Consider the following 23,870-nt stretch of genomic DNA (forward strand, 5'->3'; position numbering starts at 1 on the left):
AGAAAATTACCAGGCAGCTTTTCGAGCAGTTTTCTTGAGTGATTTTTTTCGAGTAGGTTTCATCAAGATTTTAGCTTGTTTTTTTTTGCAGTCGTTTCTACAAGCGGTTTTAGAGCAATTTTGTTGAGAAGTTTTTTAACAAATTTTTTTAAGTATGTTTTTCAAGCAGTAATTCTCATGAAGTTTTTCGAGCTGTTTTTCAAGCAGCTTTTCAGCAGTTTTTCAGACCAACTCTTTGAACAGTTTTTTTAGAGCAGTTGATTTGAGTAGATGAACTCAAGATATTTTTTCGAACAGTTATTTCGAATAGTAGTTGTTTTTTCGAGCTGTTTTCAATAAGTTTTTTTAGAAGCTTTGATCAGTTTTCAAGTATTTTAGAGCAGTTTATTTTCGAGTGGTTTTTCGAGCAGTTGCTCTCAATATCTTTTGAGCTGTTTTCAATAGGTGTTTTCAAGCAGCTCTTTAAGCAGTTCTCAAGTATTTTCGAGCATTTTTTTTTTTTTGAATAGTTTTTCGAGCTGTTGTTCTCAATATCTTTTGAGCAGTATTGTACAGTAGAAAGAGCTTTAACGAATGTATTATATACGCTCTCAATGATTTGTTTCATCTTTGTCGCCATGAACTCAGTTTAGTATTTTTTATCAGTACTCAACGAAGAGGCAGACTGGAAACTTGGAACAAAATGTCATGTAAGGGCACTCGAACCACAAATTTTCTTCTGCATTCCGGTAAAATCGTTCTGTCAATTAAACTACGCTGGATGTCATGAAGCACAATCCCGAATGCAACCCCGTTGAGCAAAACTCCATTCACGTTCAGACTGTTCATGGTCGGTGAGATTCAAATTTCCTTCAATCCAATAATCTGACTTGACAGTTTCTTGGCAACGTATTAAGCGCAGATGATTTTTTTTTTTTTCATAAATACGTTTATTTCTTAAGGCAGTTTACATAAGTTTTTCTTCGCCGTAGCATCACTTTTACATAATATTCTTATCCTAATTTAATTCTAACATAGTCACAACGTTTTGCATTTATTAAAACATATTCTCTTATTACTTAAATATCATCTTAGGTAACTCGTCATTAATTATGAAATCTACTCGGAAATATTATTTGAACCAAACGATTAACTTCTATAAATTATAAAATAAGCTGTTATTTTCAGACATTTTGTTAATAATTTCATAGACTGTTTCGAGTTTGTTTGTATCATTACATTATTTTTATTCTAATTTAGCTATTGGTTGAACTCATGGACGCAGCTGGGATCAGAACTTAGTCTTGAAAGGGGCCTTTATTAAATTGAAACTCCAGTTTTCTTTATGAAATGATAAATAAGTTTCATGTATGAAAGGTCACGACAAGCAAGAATGTCTCGAACTGGGATATTGGATAGTCTACCTTGGGTACGCAAAGAATTTATTAGTTGAGATCTGACATCACGATACTCCACGCATGTCCAAACGACATGATCAATATCTCGATAACCTTCGCCACAAGCACAATGATTAGTCTCGGAGAGCCCAATTCGAAGGAGATGTGCATCTAACGTGTAGTGATTGGACATGAGTCTAGACATTACACGAATGAAATCTCTACTCACATCCAGTCCCCTGAACCATGCCTTTGTCGATATTTTCGGAATAATTGAGTGCATCCACCGACCCAGATCATCTTTATCCCATGAAGCTTGCCAGCTGGCAAGTGTTCTTTGGCGAGACGAGCTATAGAATTCGTTGAAAGCAATTGGTCTCTCATAAATTTCACCCTCAATAGCACCACGTTTGGCTAAAATATCGGCTCTTTCATTGCCAGGAATGGAGCAATGAGCCGGGACCCAGACTATAGTGATTAGATAATTATTGTTCAATATGTCGTTCAGGCACTGTTTTATTTTGCCCAGGAAAAACGGTTCAGTCTTGCCAGTCATGTTTGAGCGAATGGCTTCAATTGCACTCAGACTATCTGTGAAGAGGAAATAATGGTTTGGAATTAATGTGACGATTACACTCAAACTATATTGAACTGCTGCTAGCTCTGCTATATAAACAGATGCAGGTTCTTGAAGCCTAAATGAGGCCGAAACATTATTGTTGAACATACCAAACCCTGTCGCTTCTTCAATTCGCGATCCGTCCGTGTAAAACATTTTCTCAGAGTCAATATGCCTGAACTTACTTGAAAATATTTTTGGGATTTCCGTCGAACGTAGATGATCCGGGATTCCACGCACTTCGCGCTGCATGGATGTATCGAAAAATAAAGTTGAGTCAGGGACATTTAGGAGGCTGACACGGATAGGAATATATCTTGAAGGGTTGATTTCCTGTGACATATGGTTAAAATATACTGTCATGAATTTTGTTTGAGATCGAAGCTCGACTAGTCGTTCGAAATTATTAATTACCATGGGATTCAGCACCTCACATCTTATTAGCAGGTGTGATGAAAGCTCCCAAAATCGATCTTTTTATGGAAGAACTCCCGCCAGAACTTCAAGACTCATTGTATGTGTCGAATGCATGCACCCTAAAGCAATTCGCAAACAACGATACTGAATTCGCTCCAGTTTGATAATATGAGAGTTTGCAGCGGAACGAAAGCAAACGCATCCATATTCCATCACTGAAAGTATCGTTGTCTGATACAATTTTATTAGATCTTCCGGATGAGCACCCCACCAAGATCCTGTTATTGTTCGAAGAAAATTTACTCTTTGTTGGCATTTTGTTATCAGAAACCTAATGTGTCCTCCCCACGTGCATTTGGAATCGAACCACACCCCGAGGTATTTAAAAGTTAAAACCTGTTGGATCATTCTTCCCATCATATGGAGCTGAAGCTGCGCGGGATCATGCTTTCTTGAAAAGACGACTAACTCTGTTTTCTCCGCAGAGAATTCGATACCAAGATGAACAGCCCAATCGGACAAGTTATCTAAGGTATCTTGCAATGGTTTATGCAGATCAATAGCTTTGGGTCCAGTAACTGAAACCACGCCATCATCTGCCAATTGTCTTAGTGTACATGGGGTTACTAGACAGCTGTCAATGTCATTTACGTAAAAATTATAGAGGAGCGGACTGAGGCATGAGCCTTGCGGGAGACCCATGTAACTATTTCTGAGTGTTGCCAAATCGCCATGTGAAAAATGCATGTGTTTCTCTGACAAAAGGTTGTGCAAATAATTATTTATAACCGCTGGGAGTCCATTTTGGTGAAGCTTGTCTGAAAGAACATCAATGGAAACTGAATCAAATGCTCCTTTAATGTCTAAAAATACAGATGCCATTTGTTGCTTTTGAGCGAAGGCAATTTGGATGTCAGACGAAAGTAATGCAAGGCAATCATTCGTCCCTTTATTTCTACGGAAGCCAAACTGAGTATCTGACAACAAACCGTTCGTCTCGACCCAAGTGTCGAGACGTCGTAGAATAATTTTTTCGAACAATTTTCTGATGCAGGACAACATCGCAATGGGTCTATATGAGTTGTGATTGGAAGCTGGTTTCCCCGGTTTTTGAATGGCGATAACTTTCACTTGTCTCCAGTCAGGTGGAACAATATTTTGCTCAAGAAACTTGTTGAACAATTCCAACAAACGTCTTTTTGCGAGGTTGGGCAGATTCTTCACCAAGTTGAATTTAATTCTGTCCAACCCTGGAGCGTTATTGTTACAAGACAAGAGTGCTATAGAAAATTACATCATTGAAAATGGGTTATTAATAAAACCATTATTTGGAGGAGATTCCCGTATAATGCTCTGCGTAGGAACAGAATCTGGGCAAACTTTCCTAGCAAAGTCAAATATCCATCGGTTCGAGTATTCATCACTCTCATTGCCCACGGTACGATTCCTCATTCGTCTGGCCGTGTTCCAAAGAGTGTTCATTGAGGTATCTCTTGACAAACCTTCGACAAAATGTCTCCAATAGCTACATTTTTTGGCTCGAAGTATGCTCTTGTACTTGGTTTCTAAAACCATAAGTTTTTCAAAATTCTGAGGAGTTCCTCCTCCCCGTTTTAGAAACGTCTTGCAAGCATTTTGTTTTGCGAGTTTAGCCTCTGAGCACTCTTTGTCCCACCAGGGGTTGGGAGGCCTTCTGTTAGTCGTTGGCCCAGGAAAGCGTTTAGTTTGGGATTGTTCTGCTGCCTCCAGAATCGAACAAATGAGGAAGTCATATTCTTCAAGTGGAGGGAGCTCTTCCATTGAATTCAAAATACTAGAGATACTACTTTGGTATTTAATCCAGTCGATATTTTTTGTCAAATCATATGGAATACTAGCGGAAGTAGCAATGCAATTGCTACTGCTAATTGAGATGATGATTGGTAAATGATCGCTACCGTGTAAATCAGGCAGTATTTTCCAGGTGCAATCTAGTCGAATTGATGTTGAGCAAAGAGATAGATCTAATGCACTTGGGCGTGCCGGAGGTCTTGGGGAAGCGCAGATGATGTATAACTAGGATTTTGTATCATTTTTTAGTTTGTTTTTTTTTTGTTTTTCTATCACATGAAGTCAAAAACCAGTAGACTACCATGAAACATTCAGTTCTGTTTCATACAAACTAAACATACGATCAGGGGACAATTTCACTGCTAGTCTGCTCTACCGACGAATCGATTTTATTGAATGGGCTGTGATGCGATGGTCCATGGAACAAACAGAAAATGTGTTTCTTTTATAACCACACCAATGCATTTTCACTTTCTCCTATTTCATTCAACAATCATGTTGTCTTACTAGAAGCCATTGATCATGTTTTTTAACTCTATTACTATCACTTGCGCCTGTTATACTGCTAATTAGGAAATCTATGAGAAATGCAAAAAAAAGCGCCAAATGAAATGACAAACATTTTCCTCTGTTCGTAAGTAAATTTTGCATGCCGACGCTCACTAATTGGATGTCGCTAATTTTTACACATAATTTTATACGATACCGCTGTCCGCCACAGCCGCATCAATAACGTATCAAACGTGCAAAACCGCGACAAACGCCATCGGGCGGATGTGTTGGCCATTGCGCTGCAGTAAATATGGTAATGAACTTGACTTCTTGACTGCGGATGAAACGAAATTGTTTCGCATTCCTGCCTCATAGTTGTTTACATAATTTTGACGCAGCTCGTGGCTGTGTTATGAAGGAAAGAAACTGGATACTATCACTCGAAGGCAATTTGTTAAGTTTCGATAAAAAAATAATTACTTGGAACCTAAAGTTTTGCTCCAAATGTTGACGTAGGACTATACAATTATTTGGTGAATCGCTGAGTTAGTTTATATGCCAGTTCATCATTTTCTTATACAGTAAAGTCGTTTTCGAATCGTCAGTGCATAACAGTTTATGTGACTTCAACATAAACCGCTAAGCAGTTATAAAGTTTCCGCTATTTGCAGAACACTTTATTATATTGCACCGAAGTGCTATGTCTTAGCTGACGTGGTGAACGATTTTTTTTTGTAAATTTCACGACGAAGGGTCAAAAATGCATTTATTTCAAAATAAAAAGAATTTAAAGATTAATCAAAGCATCGCTAGTTACTACTTCTTTCCACCACTCAGGAAATTTTCGAATTCCAGCTCGAAAAACTAAGCCGTTTTTTTGAGGCTAATTTTCGATTTTTACGAAAGAAGTAAACCGATGACCTGCCAGATTATGCTGCATCCGTCGGAACAACCAGTAATCAGAAAGAGCAAAGTCAGAAAAATACGGTGGGTGCAGCAAAATATCCCACTTGAGCGTTTTCAAATATTTTTTGACGACTTTGAGACCGAACGTTGCCATGCAGGAAACTAACTGTATCATGTCTTTGTCCACAACTCACCCAACTGCCTTGCTTTCAAAGCTTAACAGATACTTTGTTCTGCATATTTTGTTTTCTTATTCTTGAGTTATCTTCTGTGATTCATTCATTAGTTGGGTCTCTTGAGACTATTCAATATCTCTGTCTCAAACCAAGTCATTTTTCAACTCTACTTTAACTTCGGTTTGACAATGGCCCAGTGTTGCTCAATTAGGGCGAAATTGATGGCAATTAGACGCACTGATGAGCTTTTCGATCAAAAAAATCCTCGCCGTTGTCTCAATATCACTTTAGAACTTCTCCGCTGTAGTGACAACTTGTCAAATCAGGCCAAAACTTTATAGGTTTCCATTGTGAGCATCAATGTACGGAAAGTTTTTTGTCCCTCGCTGCAAATACCTTGCCAGATCATAGTCGTTCTTGCAAAATTATGAGTAGAAACGAATTTGAGCTTTGTGGCTAGAATATGAACTTACTTTTCTACGAGGTGGCTAAACCAATTTTCACAAACTATGGTTGATTGGTGTAAATGTCTACTTGTTCAATTTATCACAGAACTTACCGCAGTGAAGAGCGTTTTGATAATATAGACATGTGGCCATCTGATTATCGTAGGTGACACGCAATTTACACGGAATCCTTGAGCACTGCCAGGAAGGCACATATGAAGGCATAGTCTTCTTTAAACGCATGCGTAACAAACCTTCGCCATTCAGAATACCGGGGAGAAAGTTCAACCACACTTTTTTCTTGATGGAATAAATCTTTCTGTACTGAGACATAGTTTCTCGAATGAAATGTTCGCTAGCAGCTGAAGGAAGATCATGCACAGGCATTTCTTTAGCATTATCATCCGTATAACATGGTATATTGTACCTGATGTTTTCATACTCCGCATAATGCACGTAGTGCAAAAAATATGTCTGCATCAATTTTCTCGGAGATGCCCAAACCGAATTCAACAAACATAGACTCATGTGAACGATCCAACTTCCGGTTCCGGAATTATTGTTCGTTCTGAGCAAAAAATTGCAAGAACTATGCACTCATTTTTCTCAGAGATGTCTGAGTCGATTTTTAAAAAATTAGATTTGAATCAAACGAACGTTTTTGAATTCTATTTGGATACGACTTCCGGTTCCGAAGTTACAGTAATTTTTGAGGTTTACCTACTTACGTTTTTTACCTACTTACGTTTGTATAAAAGGAACTTCACTGCAGCATTCTTTCAATAAACTTATAAAATCGATACAAGGAAGGATGTAAATAACATTCCGAAATACGTATCTGTATTATAAAGTTTTTGTGAAAATAGTGACTATGAAAATAGTGACTTTGTGAGAGTGTAATGACGTGACACAATAGAATTAAACGGTACAACAACAGTACTATTAGTGATGCCTGAAACGATTTTTGCATACTAGGGTTCAAATGAAAAAAATGTTTGGTTCCATAGGCTGCTTTTGAGTTTTTTTTCGGATCCGACTTCCAGTTCCGGAACTACAGGGTGAACTGGTGAATAAAATGATAGCATTGCTGACGAATCGGTTTCTAAAAATAACCACCACGACCATATACACTAAATAATTCAATCCCTAACAAACTCACGAACTTCAGAACTCAAGTTCTCTGCAACTCAACAGCTTAAGAAATTAGGAGCTCAGGATCTCGCGAAATTTAGAATCATCATCTTAGGGACTCAAGAGCCTAGAAACTAAATAACTGAAAAATTCAAGAACTCGAGAACTCAAAAGCTCAAAAAATTGAGAGTTCACGAGATCGAGAACAGAAAACCTCAGCAATTCGAGGACGCAAGAACTAAAGAACACGAGAAATGAAGAGCTCACTTGTAAGACCAGCGCCGCTTGACAACCCGGACTAAAGAACTCAAGGAACTCAAAATTCGAAATTTGAGAACTCAAGCTCAGAAACTAAAGAGTTCGAGAACTAAAAAACTCAGGAACTGAATAACTCAAAAGTTCAAGAACTAATAAACTCAAAACCTCAGAAACTCAGAAACTTGAAAACTCAAGAATTCGAGAACTCAGGGACTAAAGAAATCAGAAACTCAAGAGCTCAAAAATTCAAGAACTGAAAAGTTTAAAAAATAAGAATTCAGGAGCTCAAGAACAGAAGAACTCAACTCAAAAGCTAAAAAATTCAACAATTCGAGGGCACAAGCTTTCAAGAACTAAAAAATTCAAGAAATCATACAATGAAAAATTCGAGTATTTTCTTTCTTAAGAGATTAAGAACTCAATCACTCAAGAACTCGATAACAGAAAAATAACAATTCAGGTATCCTGTTTTCAGGTATCATACAGGAGCTCTAGCACTCAATAATTCAAATACATAAAAACTCCAGACACTTCTAGTCTCAACCGCATTCCAAATTCTGGTAGTCTTGATTTTGATTTCGAAGGTTTATTGAATTTTATATTGAATTTCGTGCTCCAAATATGAGCATGAAAAAAAAATGTAATCTACAAAATATTTTAATTTATATGCAGCTTGTGCACATTTTTATAACAAATCTTCTTTTCTGTATTCCTAGAATGCACCTTTATGTTGTAAACCAAGAACGTAGTCCTATGTCATAAAATTGACAAAAAGTTCGTTAGACTTGTTTTTTATCACCTTCAAAGTGTCAAAGCGTTTTTGTCAACATTTACACATTTCACTCTCCGTCACCGGATTAGCTCTCTGCCAATCCACCGTTTTAAATGTTTGCATCAGACTGTTGTCACAGTTGTCAGCCAAATTCGAATCGATTGATCCGTCGATCGTCAGAGTTGCAAGCCATTAGCTGTGTACAAAACCATCAAGTTGGCCACGATTTGAAATGTGTTTTCAAATTTCTCACACCCCTTCGTTTGTGTCAGTCAGGGTTGCGAATATTCATCTGACAGGTTTTTTTTAGTTGTTGCAAAGGAGGCTGTCAAGTTTATCACGTTATATCAGACAGTAGTCTGGGGTGAGTGCAAAATAGAGTGGTATCTTTTCTATGCCAATCAATGGTTGGTTACAGCTTTCCGTTTGTAAATAAATAGACTCAATCAAGTCTTTTCAATGAGAATATGAACTGAATCGTTGTAACAAAATTGTTGGTTAGTTTGTGACTCCATTAACAGTCAATCTTTCTAATCACGTGAGTCTTCTCCATGACAGGAGCAGATCAGAAACTCAGTGATAGCTACGTTTGATTACCAATCAACAGCAGTTAATACACATCGTCATGACGATGAGTTTTCAAAGCAGTTTCCTTGTTCGAAACTTGTGTCGGATCTATAAGGAAAAGCTCTCGCGTCTTCCGACTGCTGCTGGACCGAACCACCTTTAAACCTTACATTCTAACATCGCAAACGGACACACCGGTTTTCACTTGACTCGCCGCGACTTGACAGAAGCCGCTCCTTTCTTCCGTCTACGGTCGAGCCATTCTCGTTAATTCCTAGCAATTCTGTTAATCGATCTAGTCTAATTATAATAATTCAGCAACAATCATCATGTGCGAATGATTTGAATGTACGCTGGGGCAGTTGCCACTGGGTATTGAAAACTAACACACACACAAAACACGACTTAATGTTTTCATTACCAATCACGGTCAGCCCGAACATAAGCTCATTTGCATAGAGCGAATGTTGCAGCGTAGGATGTTGCATTACGGTTAGGGTGGTGCAATTTACAACTCAAGGGATCAAAAAGTAAAATAGAAGACACACATTTACTAAAACCCGCACACAATGGATCATTAGAGCACCTTGATGAAAAATTAAATTTTAGAGCTGTTAAATAAGCGAGAGTTTCTGCACATACGCCCTACCGGCCGGCAGTGCACTGTGTGGCAGCCCGAAGTGGAGGCGGCGCCCGCAATTGAAAATCGTTAACAGGTTGCATGTGCGAAAAGGCAAACACTGACTGCTGCCGGGTGCATGCTTGAAAGTAAAAGCACTCGCTGCCGGACTTGCTGAGTGGGCTCACCGGAGCAGGCTGAGACCGAGTGCCCGGCATTCTTCCACCATCGAAGTAATGGGGCTCATTGAGGGTAAGGCTGCGAACGACGTGGGTGTCGAAACATTCATAGTTGCAGCAGCTAATTGATGCTGCCATCTTTGGGAAGTTATTTGAAATTTTTTTCATCTCCATCTTTGACGGTGGTCTAAAATTCCATCCAAGAAAGGTGCTTCAATGTTTAATTGCTACTTTTTTTCTAATTTGCTGCAGTTTTAATCATTAGATTTGTTGTAATTGTATAGCTTCAAATCAGAATAATAAGGTTTATTTGAATTTTAACGTTGGAACAGATTGAAAAATGAAAATTTGCGAGACAAATCGAAATCGAGACCGCAGCTTTTTCTATCTGGGAACATCGTTTTGTCAATTGAACTACTGTGAATTTAAAACAAAACTTAGTAAAACAACCCGAATAAGCGAATTTGCGCACAAGTTCAACTGAGTACGGCCGCTACGTAGCTCCAATTTGATTTGAACATGTCTCGCTAAGACACCTTTTCAAGATTCCCCCGTTGGAATGATTAGTAGAATTCAATCGAGAATTATTTTTTTTGATACTAATCATAACAGTACCAATTTTTGTCGTCATGCAATCGGAAATCGCGGTTGCTTTTTCATTAGGGCGTATAAGCAAGTGACAGTTTCTCTTTAATCACTCTCTCTTTCGATTATTGTGATGTGATTAAAAAGATTTTCTTTGATTTCCCTACTCTGTTTGAAAGTCGAAAGCTTCGGTTTCGTCGTTGTTGAGTTGAGTGATAAACGTGGAAACTGCTTGGTAATTAATAGAAATTAATTTGAGAATCTCAAAGAGAATTTCTCATAGCACATGTTTTCGTTTCTCGTACACGGACGACGGCGTTGATGTAGTGAGCTGGAGATCAGCTCCACTGTTGACGCGTATGTAAGATAAATTTTGATTTGCAAATTTGTCTATGTATATTTTCATTTGTAGAATGTATATTTTCCTAAAATGAACAGTTTGGAGCTCCAAACCGTAAATGCAGGCTACCAAAACTAAGGGATTAATGGCGAATAGATGAATGATAGATTTTCTAATTGGCTATCTCAAACATTTATGGAAACAATGTAACACTATTAAATTATTTTCCATTGATATGTAGAAAAATCTGGAGATTTCTGAAGAAAAAAGGCATCCGTAGATCCGAAGAAAAGACAGAAATTCGTAGATCTACGGATAAATACGCAGGGTTGGCATCGCTGCTTGTCATAGAGGAATTCTCTTCGTTTGTTTTGTATGCGGTCATTTACAGATGAACAGGAAAAAAACGAATATGAGGTTATTGGATAACTATCAATCTGAAGAATGATTTGTAGTAGTTTCTTCTTAGAATGTTATTATTTTTCACTCACTTCAAAATTTCAACTGCTTTTTATAGCTCTTTGGCATAAGTAAGCTTTATGAAACAACATTGGATTGTTCTTTACCGATAAACTTATTCTCTGATCTGAAAATTTTTTTAGCAAACCTTTGTAAAACTCTAAATTGTGGTTTTGAATTTTCCAAAAATCCGCGATATAGAGTTTGCCGGAGTGCTTTAGCATTGGTAATACTACCCTTTTAAACTGGCAGTGATGTCATACATAATTAGAAAAAAAAACTTTTCAATGAACTAAAAATGGATTCATTTTATATTAACCGTACATTGATGTAGTTAAATTTACGGATCAAAACTACTTTATTACATCATCATTTAAAACTTCAATATTTTTTAAATAACGAGATCATTTCTCTTATTTTCATTTCAAACATTACTTCCCCTCCAAGTTATCCGAAAATGTGTACTCTTATTTCCCGTCACAGAGAAATGCAAAAAATAAACAAGCAGTTCAAACATTGCAATTTTTTCCAAAATGCCTCGTCTATCTAAGCAAATCATTTACACTGTACATACCCACTCACTCCTAACTTTTCATTAAATGATCAATAACGACGCCGGCTGCGACCAAAGGCTGTGCTACTGAGTGAAAGGAAGGAATGTTAGTCCGATACTCGTTGTTTCCAGAGACCGCGAGTACCACTGTATCTCCACGAGAATCACGGGATAGGAGATGTGTTAGTAGAGAAGGAAAGTGATACGGATATGTTTTGGTAAACAATATGATCTCAACAAAAGCTGATTTTCAATACTCAGGAGAGATATAATAAGGTATTATAAGTAAGAAAAATATGAAACATTTGTAAGGAACGATCTCACCAGTATCCTTTTTCTCTTATTTGCATTGCTATTAACAACGCGAGATGAAAGACGAATACTGAAAAAATAAAATAAACACTCGCGAATGAGTTTGCTGCAGACCAACTTTAGATTTTCGGCTTAAATAACACGATTGACTTGTAAATTTTCACACATTCCATATAAATCTGATAACACCGACAATGATATGCAGAAGGCGCTTCGATTGGGTAATATCGTTCAATTTTGAAACGGTAAATTCTCCGTTTGCGCCGCTTGAGCATTTCTAGTTTCGCGAATCGACAATATTCAATAAACAGCACTCTCACTACTAAACACACTCTTACCACACCTGCACTATCACTCAAAATAACTGTTTCAACCAAATTTTTAACTATGGTAATAAATAAAACATGGAAATTAAACTCTTTTGAGAGCAGCACCCAGACACCGCATCGCACTCCCAGTGAAGCCAACTCTCTCCCTCATCAACTCACAAATATTATTACGATATGAAAAAGTATTGTTTCACCAATAATCAAAGCAAACCTGTCAGATTAAATGCGATGTACTACTTCAGGGTTTACGAATCCAAGGCAGCCAAGACAACATTTGAAATGTTTTGTACATTAGAGAAACTCCAGCAGCTGGAAGTTTTATATAGCAGATCTATAATAGAACTGAAACTAGAACAAACGCCTCCCCAGCAAGCCGTTTTAGTATTATTTGTTTGAACAGTTCTTCTGTAAAAATTTAAAACTGGCATAGGCCGTTTTAATTTTTGTATTTTTGGAACACGAGTAAAAAGCGGCTTAGGCTGCCAGTTTGTCTTGTTATAATTGTGTTCTAGAACTAGAACACTCCAAGTTCTAGATGAATAAATTATGTATGTTTCAAATTTTAAATCTGGAAAATTATAACAAGAAAAAGTGGCAGTCTTATCAGCGGTTTACTCGTGTTTCAAAAATACAAGAAAAAAAATAGAACGGCAACGTATACCAGTTTTAAATTTGACAGTAGAACAGTTCGAATAGATAAAACTAGAACGGCTGGCTACGTTTGTTTCAGTTTCTTTTCTATTATAGATCTTCCATATAGAACTTCTAGCTGCTGAATTTGCTCTAAGACTTACATAGAATATGCATCTAAAACTAGAACACAGTTCAATATGTCCTTAGTTGTTTAGTCGTTAGTAATAACGAATTTCTGCAAAGTAGTGCCTAATACAGTTGAATCGACGACACGACCTGCCACTCGTCTATCCAAACTGTATCGTAAATTTAACTACCCCTCAGTAACTGGTAATGTCAAAACGGAATCGTTTGAAAATTTGTTGAAACTGGCAGCACAAATTGATAAGTTATTGATTTTGAATAACAGTGATCATAACCTTGGTTACAGCATATTGAGGACTTAAGAAATGTAAACAAACCCAATTGCAAATGGATATTTCACAACGAATAATGGAAATGGATCAACGGCTGTCTCGGGTGGAACGTTTGTGCAGTAAGTTGCAAGTTCTTGAAATGATCGAATGTACAGCCTTGAAAAACTTGGACTCACTAAGGAAAATCGTTTTGTTTTGTTCGTCACCATATTTATCATTCTCCTCAGATTAATTAATGCATTTGTAGGAAATGAATTTAGTGAATGAATTACGAGTTCTTGCCTTCAATTCTTATTTCTTTATTGTATAGAAATATGTTAATTTCAGAAAAAAGAAAATACACTGTAGATTAGGATTTGTCAGGAAATAGTATACCGCTCTTACATCTCGGACGGTTTCCGTTGACAGAGAACTGCAAAGAATAGAACCTGAGTTAGCTAAATGAAAACAGATGAAATACGTTATGATGGTAGCTCAGGAATAAAATTTAAGCACTTACCACGAAGGATGTACAATTTGGCTGTTCACTTCTTAAGTCGCTCTTAGAAAGTGGCAATGGGGGCACAAAATTTTAATTTTTTGAACTATTCCACAACTTCCTCAAAATGTTTATTTATGCGGGGCTCCTTGGTAACTTGTTTATAGCAACTTAAACAGTGTTGCTCGAGAACAATATTTTTATCATTATCAAGGGGTCGCTATATTTGTGGTAACTGGCGGTAAATCGCTCACAGACACTTTTTAGTTCGATTTTTCTTCGAAGTGCCTGGTCGTGTCGTCGATTGAATAGTGTAGAAGTTCTCACTCTTCTAAATTCTATTCAACCTACACCGATCTCTGGTTACAATTCAGGAAAGCAAAGAATTCGGTGCTGTAGGAAGAAGCTGAAGTAATCGAGTAAGTCTTCGTCAATTGGAAAGTTAAACCTTCAACCTCAGTCGAATTTAGTGGTGTACCGATAGATTAAAAATGATACAACCCAAACTGGAAAAATACATAGCACAGTATATCTCTTTATTGTTGGACCTAAATACATAATCCGCGGCAAGGTGATGCAAGCAGAAACGGACATTTGGATAATCCAATTTTCTTCCACAAACCGTAAAACAACCCTGCTATTCACATCCAAATCGAATTTATAGTTCCCTGTCTCTATCGTAGGTGACGCGGTTTCTTGTGTTCGGCAGGCCACCCAACCGTCTGCGTTGACCGGGTGATAAATTTAACAAATCGTGGAAAGATTTCTGGACCACGGAACAAAATCGACAAATCAAGATCTATAACGAAACAAGCCAACCTTTGTTCGGGAGGTCTTTTGTTTGTTTTTCGTAGTCGTTCATTGGGCTTTCGGGGTTTCGCCAAAGATGGCGGGCGTGTTGTGTAACTGTTGTTTTGTGTTGATCGTCGATAGCCGTACATAAACTAACAATGCGCACGATGGTAAGTGTTGACAGGCGCACTGACAGTTGACATTTGCACTTAGCGACGAAGGCGCCCCATTCATGCGCACTGCCATGGGACTGTTTGCAAGGCGGCGTGAAATCCAGCCGCCAGAAATGAGGGGAAAACATCGAAAAGAAATTTCGCACGTTGCTCAAAATCTATATCCAAACAATTTAATTTGGTCAATAGTTGTTATTGATCTCTCTCTCACACACACATACACAAGAACTGGGCGCTTATAATGGGTTGCCCTACAATTGCTGGCGGCCGAAGTGTGCCCAATTTCACACCGGTTTCAGTGGTCAAAGCTTCCGAAATAATCAATTTCATCGTTCGATGAACTAATTGGATCCGAACGCAGGCTGTTATCCGCAAATCCTCTATATCTGAAGTGATTTTGTTTTTTTTTGTTGTAAACTCTGATGTTGTGATGAGCTGATAGATGATTCTTCTTTCGCCTTTGGCTGCTGTATTTTAGTTTAGTATCTTTATTTTATTTATATAAGATTGTGAGGTGAGAGATTCAGATCGATGGGAAAAATTTCACGCATCAAACCTCCTCGTTTTTCATGATCAGTGTCAGTGTGGTGAGTGCAGAAAAGGGGAGGGGAGGGGGCTTTCCTCCCTATCAACAGTTTGGTAAGCTATGGTACACTGAACTACCGGTAAAGTGTTGCCTATTGGAGTTACTTCAATTTTCCACTTCGGTTAATCTCACCGGTGCCCGGTTGGGTTGGTGTTATATGACAAAGCCGATCGGATAATCGCGTGTGTGCGTTATCGGATGCGTCACGCGAAAGTGTTCATCATTATCCAACTGGCTTCGACTGTCACTTATAGCATAATACATTTCTTATCAGCAGTGAAGTGGTTTTACGCAACTACTCAACTGTCACTTTTTGTACTACGAATCTGTTTCGGAAATTTGTATTCCTGTTTGTGCTATTAAAATCACCATTGTTATTTCCTTCATCTGGTAAACTTTCATACCACAAGTATCAAATTTAAAAAAATTTAATTCGCATATTCTAATTCGCTTTATTAAGTAGAAAGTGTAGTGTAGGAAAACGACTAAAATCAGGTTTAGTCAAATTCGATGGACGTGATTCCTTCAGATTATTTACGACTTTGGGCAAACAATAGTAATAGTATTAATTCAAAACGTCTTTATTTATTCTTTCAAATCTATTTCGTCCCCCTCAAAGCTATCTTCTATCAATTAGAATTTAATCCAATTTTTTTTTAATATTCCGCTAGAGAAGAAATCTAAGTTTTTTGCTTTCAGAATGACCTACAGATTGATAATGTTGTCTTTAGTTGTTGACATCGCTCCGAAATAATTGGTCTGGCCGTTTATTCCACCCAGTAGTTGTTTGAACCTCTAATTTTGATTACGAAAATTGAAGACATAACCTCACTTATCATCAATATCTAAATATAGTTTAGTATTGAAGAAATTAAAGATTTATTATTTATGCAAAAGTTTAACGAATGAAAAAGTTTTACCCATTCCGTAGGCTTGTTTACGGAAAAATTGCTACATTAGTAACTATTTCCGCATTCAATGCTCGATTCCTTTTTTGCTCTAGGTATGTGATAATTTGCTTACATCATCGTTTTCTTGGTCCATAAAGTGAAACATAGAAGGCGCGGAGTTGATTTGAGTTTTGCGTTTGAAAGCCAATACTGACACTTGGCGCAGATGTCACTGACAGTCATACCAACCTAGAAAAAAGTATTTCGACGAATAAGGTTTTCGCGCGAAATATAATCCAAAAGTCTTACTACTTTTTACCCACAGTAGTATAACAGTGACAAATTTTTGGTAATGTCTCAGGTTGTATGTGACAATCTAAATGCATCAATACTGAGCTAAAAATATACTCTGAACAAATTGTTCACAATGATGTGCAATAGCGTAACGAGAATTCGTCGTTCAAATGTGAGATAAATACAACTGAAAAATAGATCAAAATAGACAAGTTAGCAATAAGTACTACATGAGAAGTCCCGGGCCTAACACAGAAGAAGTCAATTTTTTATCGTGGAAACTTTTTTATTCTTCAGTATAATCTCCATCTAGCGTGATACACTTGACCCATCGGTCCTCTAACATTTTGATGCCCTTTGAAAAAAAAAGGTTTGTCTAGGCCTTCAAAGTAGGCTTCAGGTTTGGAAATAGATAATAGTCGCTGGGGGCCAGATCCGGAGAATACGGAGGACGGTGGATCAATCCGTACCGCAAATCTTTCAATTTCACCGTTGCTTTTTTCATACATAATAGCAACGGTGAATTTGAAAGATTGCGCTGGTGCGTCCTTTTCCATAGTTTGATGAAAACTAGAACTCGTCTGACACGATCAGCTATTATTAAAACACGAGTGGACAGATTGTTAAGAAATTTGTTATTGGGCCATCTATCATCGTCTTTTCTGTGAGAGGCTCGGGACTTTTCATTCCATGTAGTAGCTCTACGACCTTAAGACCTGCGTTCGATAACGTTCTTGGACAACTGAGAATAGGAAGCAAAATATATACAAAAGTTAATGTAGTTCTTACTGTGGAGCATTGTGGACACTAAGAAAAAAACATTCCAAGTAATTCTTGAATCTTGAACTATCTCCTGTGGGATTCACCCATAGTCTCAGAACATACACAGGTGGCCCAAAAAACTTTTTCTCATAAACGTAATAAGTTTTTATTAGTTATCAATACTAAAATCAATCATGAATTTCATGATTTTTTTTTAAATAACTATTTATTGGAATATGAGTTAAAATTAAATTATTAAGATTTAAATTGGGTGTTCAGCCACAAGTGGTGACTTTTCACCCCTATTATATATATGATTTGGTTATTACCATGAGGACATCATTTGCTTCCGCAATTCTGAGATTTTTTGTGTAGGGAAAATTCTAAACCTACTTGTATTGTGTAATGGGGAAAAGAAACTTATATACTAACTTACTAACTAATACAGAGAGCGAATCGATTCAATTGAAGATTGCATCGATTTTTGGCGGAATTTGCTTATAATATTATGGGACATTACATCTAATGGTTCTATATTTGTGAGTCTGTGTAAGTCATTTGTACTAAACCAGGGAGGACGCTTCAAAATCATTTTCAGAATTTTATTCTGAATCCTTTGAAGCGTTTTCTTCCTGGTGGAACAACAACTTGACCAAATTGGTACTGCATAAAGCATGGCTGGTCTAAAAATTTGTTTATAAATTATCAATTTGTTTTTTAGACAGAGCTTAGAATTTCTGTTTATAAGAGGATATAAACCTTTTATATATTTATTACACTTTGCCTGGATTCCTTCAATGTAATCCTTGAAAGTGAGTTTTTTGTCAAACGTTAAACCTAAGTATTTAGCTTGATCAGACCATGTCAATTCCAAGCCATTCAATTTGAGAATGTGATTATTGTTTGGTTTAAGAAAAGAAGCTCTTGGCTTATGAGGAAAGATAATTAATTGCGTTTTTGCTGCATTTGGCTTAATTTTCCATCTAAGATTCAAATGAAATTTAAGAACCATCTCTGATTCAAATGAGAGGTCCAAAAATCCTACAAAACGTCTTACTTTTTAGTCAGATCCGACCTCCGGTTTAGGAGATACAGGGTGATTAGTATAAAAATGTCCATTTCACATAAATTAATCAGGTTTATCGGGTTGGCAGATTTGGATAGTAGATTACCAAATAAATTTATTTCAGTTTAAGCGGTATTCTGTCTTCGATTCGGGAGGTATCCAAAAATTTAATTCGCACTGCAATTTCTCAAAAATGTCTATACACTCAGGTGAATTTAACTGATCTCGACTACATCGATTTTAGAATTCCGGTTCTAGTATCGAATCATTTCTCAAAGCTCAATCATTTTCTCACAAAGGCCAAATCGAACTTCAAAAACAAAAATTCAAATTAAAGGACCTATGGTCCCATACAAAATTGATTACGCGTTTTTTTTTGTGCGGTACGTATCTCCCGTGTAAAAAAATTTTCAGTGCACTTTTTTTGGCCGGATTTAGCATCGATGCATTACGCGAAGGACACGGTTACCCAATATGATACAAAACCAACGGTATCGAATTTTATTTTCAAAAGAGATTAATTCTCCAAACTGTCCCAGACCAGATCGAATGAAAAAATTTTCCATTACAACTTTTGATAAAGATTCGAAAAAAGTATCTAAAATCGTTAACAAACTGCCTGTACTGAAGCTAATGAGCAGCGTTATATTACATCATAGTTCTAAAGAAAGTGTACTAAATACTCTAAGCCAAATTGTATTGTATTGTTGTTTTGAAATCGTACTTATACTACCTGCAGAAAATAACACGTTTTAACGATAGTAATATTAAGCTAAAACCGAACTGTTCACACTTGTATTACGTTATACGAATGACATATTGTTTGTTATTGAGTTTGTTTAGAAATCTCTCTTCAAAAAATAGTAGGGGTTGCTCCTTACTGTGGAACTTTACTAATGGTAATCGGTTCCATTTTTCCACTTCTTCACTCAGAAAGATTTCTTCTTAGTATTATTAGACGTTTTTAGTCATTTTTTGGTTTTAAATGATATAATCACGTTAGTTGTCAACGGTATTTACTTCGAAACTTTGGCCATTCACGTGAAATAAATATTTTTAACAATAAATAATCAAAAAGTCATGTCTTAAAACAAAAAACAAGCATGGTTGTTTCAGTTTTCAGTTTTGTTTCGTCATGATTACATGGCTACTCTGATGGAAAACTGATTCGATAAAAGCTTGTCAATTGACATAGTCGACAAATGACGTTAAATCGACGACACGACCAGGCACTCTGAAGGAAAAACGGTATAAAAATGTTCGTTAATGATTTACCATCAATTACCATAAATTGAGCGGTCCCTCGTTTTTTTTTTTAAGGTTTATTGGTTAACCATTTCAAAACCGAGTTACAATAAAATACATAAATTAGTATCTGATATAATGAGAGTGGGATTTTAAAATTTTTGTGAAACCTCCGATGTTTGTTCCTATCTGGGCTTCAATGCCGTGATGTTACAGTTGTATTTTAGCATTCCTCAGAAAATTTTGTATCGCTATCATTGCCGGAATGTTCATAGTACCAAGTATATCCCGAACTGGGAGGTCTGTTACCTGACGGATGTTGTTGAGTTCGTCTTTTAAGTTTTTCCTTGCATCATCCAATCGTCTGCACCTCCAAACTAGATGATCTATATCAGCAAAACCATTTTCGCAATCGCAAAGGTTTGTATTTGTTATGTTAATTCTGAAAAGATGGGCATTTTGAGTATAGTGGTTGGCTATCAAACGAGACATATTTTTGATGAAATATCTATCAACATTTTTTCCTGAAAACCATGGAGTTTTATTCACGGTAGGTAAAATGCTATAGCAATATCTTCCTAGATCGCTGTCTGACCAGCTACGTTGCCAATTTTCTATAGCGATACTATCAATCATCGGATAGAAATCTTGGGGTTCTATAACTCTCGGGAACACGCTACCTTCTCTAGCTCCACGTTTTGCAAGCAAGTCTGCACGCTCATTGCCATGCACACCTGAATGAGCCGGTACCCATAGTAGAGATATTATAGATTTTTTTTCTGATAAATAGTGGGCCGTTTTTCGGATATTAATCAACGTTTGGCAGGATTTACTATTCGTTTTCCGTGACTGTAGAGCTTTAATCGCACTGTAACTGTCGGAACATATTAAAAACTTTGCTGGAAGAAGTGATTTTATGTAAGCGGTAAGCGGTCCCTCGTTATTGATAAAATCAATTTGATCGAGCAACACTGTTTAGTTGCTACGAACAAGTTTCCAAGGAGTCTCAATATAAATAAACAAAGATTTTGCCTCCAGAAGTTTGGTATAGGTGAAACAAACTAGAGGGTCGGGTTCAGGTTTCCCGTCTCTGGTGCATCGAACAATCTCTAAAAATTCAAATTGTAGACTCGGTCGGTTAAGGGACGATACGGTTACGCCAGTGATGAAGATTGTCGCTGTTTCGTCTGAACCACCGAAAAAGTCTGGTTCCGGGAGCAAAAATCTATCACTCACGAAAACATAGCCTATTTCACTGCTGATCAAGGGAACCGCAAAGTGAACGATAATCACGAGCAAATTTCAACGATTAACTGGAAAATCAGTTTATTTATGCTACAGACGTTAGCTATATCACTGTCTTCTGGTTTGGTATTCCATACGGAAATTTTTGATACGCCTGACATAACGGCGATCGCTCATAATTTGTCAGCGAAATGTGGTCTATGCGTTACAAGAAACTACATAGCCCCAATTTTCATTTTATTTTTTCTTCTAATGCATTGAAAGATTTAACGTAATTGTTTCAATAAATGAAATAAAATGTGGAGTTGAGTTGATTACGGACACTTTATTTATTTAAAATAAACGTGAATGAATGGGGTAAACTATCTTCGTTCACAAAAATCAAGTAGCTGGAAAGGTATTCTAGGATAAAAGTCCATTCGCACTATGCCGGGTCGGTCGATTCGGGAGTATCCGGGACGCCGAGTTTTTCTCGGTGCCGACGGTACGAAAACTCGGCGATAAAATGTCCCGGATCGACCGTCCTGGCATAGTGCGAATAGACTTTAAGAGTGATTTGCACAAAAACAACAACAATCACTTTTAATCCTATCCTTCCGCTCCGGCGAGTTTCGAAAGGTTCGAATCCGATTCGATGTCGATCGCGGAAAAAAAATTTTGGTTCAAAAATCCTGTCGGATTGGTGCTGGAATTTCCAGTTCGCTTTCCGGAACATTTACCATGTTACCCGTTTTACTTATTTTCACTAATTAATGGTTCTGCTCCATCTGATTGCAATCCTGATCAGACAATTTCTTTACTGGTTTCTGAAATATAACTTCATACTTATCAATTTTGACTAACAGAGAAAACACACAATCTCGTACTGTTGAATAATATAATGGAACTAGCTGACCGCAAGCCTGTTTCCAATCTATGCACGGATGAGCTACCCCACAATAGTTTGTAGTTTTACAACTTGAGCTAATCTCCATTCGACATGTCCTCTCCATCCAACGCACAGAGGATCTGAGGTTTTGAAGTTCTACTTTGCTAGAACTTGGTGGATTGTACTTGTTCGGCTTACGAACGGGTAACCTGAAAATAAATAACTATTTCAAAAATGCTGTCGTTAATGCATATGTTATGAATACCTTACCTGTAATATTGCTGATAAAGCCATTTTTCGGTTAGCACAATCACAATTTCGGTACCATTTTAGATTATTTTTATTTTTCTACAGAACAACATTGGTAACTACGGTCTGTTATTCGAAATCAACAATTTTTGGCTCTTGTTGCCAGTTTCAATATTTTTTCAAGCGATTTAGTTTTGACGTTACCAGTTACTGAGGGGTAGTTAAATTTGCGATACAGTTTTAATAGACGAGTGGCAGGTCGTGTCGTCGGTTAAATGCTACCAGGGTTGTGCTTGAATTATCATTATATCATGTTTTTTTGGGATACATGTTTAAAAGTGACGTTTGTGAATATGAAATAACACGGAAGAAAAACACATTATTTCGCTTAAAACACGAAATCAGAGCTAAAACTCGTTATAACTCATAGTGTGAACGTAGTATAAGACTTGCTGAGAGGCTCCGTTTTGTTTAAAGAGTAACGATCACAATTTTGTGCATTTTAGATCCGTGCACTAACCACAGGGTCAGAAGGGTTTGACCGACACTTTCGGAAATTATTTCGTCCTCAATTGTGTTTGACTTGTCACCGCACATTAAAATTCATACACAACAAATCCATTAGAAGGTTCCAATCTCGCATGTCATATGGCACAGGTGAATGATGGACTGTGCATTTCTCGCGTCTAGTCGGAAATTTTACATTCCGTCATTTAGGTTTACATAGATATCTGTCATCACCATTGTGTGGAAACAACTGGACGTTGCTGGCAACAGTGCAGTGAAGCATGACACTTAGCGCATACACGGGCATGCACCGAATGTAACTAATTAATCATTGCACAAAGTCAAGTGATGAACTGGTTGAAGAGTTGTCGACTTCCTTCAAAGTCAGTTTCCATACATGATGACACGAGGCTTTCGGAGGTCATCGTTACACCTGAGGACTACAGCTCATTAGTAAATTCCATTCGAGTTGGACTTCAGTGTATTAAGAGGTTAGATCCTGTTTTCATTGTGCCAAAGGTCTAATAAAAACATTATTTCAAAATTAGAAAAGGCAAGGATCCGTGTTTTGTGTTTTGTGCTGGCTATTTGGTACTTGACAGTGGTCAGTGCATTACCCTATCCTACAAAAATTGTTCCATGTCTGTTCGGATTCCCTCACCTTCATCTTATTTTACAGTAGAGTACAGTATTTACTTTACATGTCATACCCCTGAAAACCCAAACAGACGCCCTGAAGTCTCGTTGGCGTCCTCGGCGAGTTCGAAAGCTATCACCTGTCTGTTGAATGTATAGCATTTTTTGTTTTGTTTTGTTGCTGTTGCTGTTTACTCTTTTAAACACCCAATGACGGGCACCGCACTCTGACAAACAGTGATTATTATGGACACCACGAGTTTCCATGTCATTATCGTTTAACGCGATCTATTCAGTGCTTTTGAGTTTTCGCTTTCTGATTCAGACCGAACGTTTGACGGTCGGTTTCAGAAAAGGAAGGTTTCTGGGTTACTTCTACTTCTGTTCGGGTGTCGTACAGAGGGTTCGGTGGTACCAGTTCGAAGCTGTCTAGATTTTATGGTGCATGATTTGTAGGCTGAACCGGATGCATAGGTACAGCCGTGAATTTCTGTTTGGTGTTTTCAGGGGTTTGTAACAATTTTTACATTGGTTTAATAAATCGTGGAAGCTGGGAAGATGTCTTAGTAAACAATAAGATCTCAATAGAAAATACGGTGCACGAAACGATTAACTTCCAGAACTCGTGAAACTACAGACAGCCGGATGTTAGGAGATCCGGCAT

General features: G+C 37.3%; 1 protein-coding gene across 2 annotated transcripts in view; it reads left to right on the top strand.

Moving 5' to 3' along the window:
• The window catches only part of LOC131430887 (disheveled-associated activator of morphogenesis 1), a 232,528-nt gene that overhangs the window by 154,191 nt on the left and 54,467 nt on the right, over positions 1–23,870 (top strand). The window lies entirely within an intron of this gene.

This window comes from Malaya genurostris, chromosome 2 (assembly GCF_030247185.1).
Source record: "Malaya genurostris strain Urasoe2022 chromosome 2, Malgen_1.1, whole genome shotgun sequence".
Classification (NCBI taxonomy): Eukaryota; Metazoa; Arthropoda; class Insecta; order Diptera; family Culicidae; genus Malaya; species Malaya genurostris.